The sequence below is a fragment of the Limulus polyphemus genome, unplaced genomic scaffold (assembly GCF_000517525.1).
Source record: "Limulus polyphemus unplaced genomic scaffold, Limulus_polyphemus-2.1.2 Scaffold3985, whole genome shotgun sequence".
In the NCBI taxonomy this organism is placed as follows: Eukaryota; Metazoa; Arthropoda; class Merostomata; order Xiphosura; family Limulidae; genus Limulus; species Limulus polyphemus.
The window spans coordinates 85,265-87,096 of record NW_013669595.1 but is presented as its reverse complement, the minus strand read 5'-3'; positions in this window follow the sequence as shown (position 1 = coordinate 87,096).

Here is a 1,832-nt window from a genome sequence, read left to right as displayed (position 1 = left end):
GTGGAAAGAGTTAAACAGTATGTGACAAGTAGGATGTATAATTCTTTTAAAAACTGTCTGGTAGTGGAAAGAGTTAAACAGTATGTGACAAGTAGGATGTATAATTCTTTTAAAAACTGTCTGGTAGTGGAAAGAGTTAAACAGTATGTGACAAGTAGGATCTGTAATTCTTTTAAAAACTGTCTGGTAGTGGAAAGAGTTAAACAGTATGTGACAAGTAGAATGTATAGTTCTTTTAAAAACTGTCTGGTAGTGGATGAGTTAAACAGTTGGTCTTTTCTCCCTCCACATCTTCTGGCTGTAAAGTTCTGTTTTAATCATAGCCAATAGCTTTCAAAATAGGTGAGGTCAAAGGGCATGAAGCATCACTTTAAAAACTTTCTTATATATTAAATAGACAAAAGTTGTATTTTCTTCAGAGACACCTAGTAATTTTATGAATGGTTTGTTTATTGTTAAGCACAAAGCTGCAAAATGGGCAATCTGTGCTGTACCCACTACAGGGATCAAATCTTCAATTTTAGTATTAAAAGCCCTGAAGCTCTCTGCTGATTTATCAGGGCCTGTTTTGTAGATGGAAGTATACAAGTGTCAGTTAAACATTGTTAATTAGTGTATTTACATCGAGTGATAGGCCTGTGTTTTAAGTTCCATTATTCAGTTGGTCTGTAAATATGTATAATGCTACGTTCTAATGTTGATACAACAGTAGGCTTGAGTTTTATGTTCTGTTGTTCAATGATTATGTATAGCACTAAGTTATAATATTGCAAGGTGCCCACGACATTTTATTTAGGTTATTTTGTGGATCATAATGAAGTAATATTATCTTTCAACAGTTTCAACGTTATATATTTCTTGTGGTGAAACAAAATACATGTAGTTTTGTCCTATAAGGTGGCACTTCTCACATCATGTTCGAGCTCGACCAAATGAAACATCATCAGACAAAAAGGCCCTCTGATTAAAATATATGTGAAATAAACAAAACAGATTGTTCAGGTCATTTAAACTTATCTTCAAAAGTCGTGTATGCAACTGTACATCGCTCCACTTTATTTGTTATTTTATTCTTCTTTATTGCTTCATTACAAAATAACGTGCTTTTCGACAAGTTTTCTCATCAAGCCTTTCGTGCGTAATACATTTAGTTGATAGAACAGACATCAACCGAGGAAGACGAGCCTGTGTGATATTTTAACGTATGCTGTGTGATTAATATGATCTGTTTCTGTAAATCCCCAGGAACGGTCTAAAGACATTCTTTGTATTTTGGGCTGTATCGTGTATGTATGCTTATTTCACATCAAGTGTTCAAATTGTTTTCCCTCTGCAGTAATGATAACGACCATGAATAGTGTCGTAAACTTATATTGTTTAAATTAGACGTTTGTATTATCACTTGTGTTGAAGAGGTTTATGACGTTACGTAATGAGCACTTGCCTTAATTGCTATAAATGTCTTGGAATTTAAACCCGAATTTCCTCCCGATGGCTCAGCGGTAAAACTGAGGGCTTTTAACGTCAAAATTCGTGTTCCGATTTCGAAACCCCCTCAATGGGCAGAGTACAGATAGCCTGTTGTGTAGCTTTGCGCTTAACAGCAATCCTGGGTTGGCGAGACCCGAGTAGATTTGTTAGTCTGTTACTGTTATTACGTTAATTCATTGCTGTATATTTTGAGTTTCTGTCTGAAAGGAGTGCTGGAGATACGAAGAGTACCGTATGTTTCGAGAAGATTTAACTAAGTGACAAACGCTGTTTTGGAGGTTAAGCCTATCGTTAGATATGTAAAACTGTGTAGGTTGTTGAACCTGAGGCCGAAAGCATAA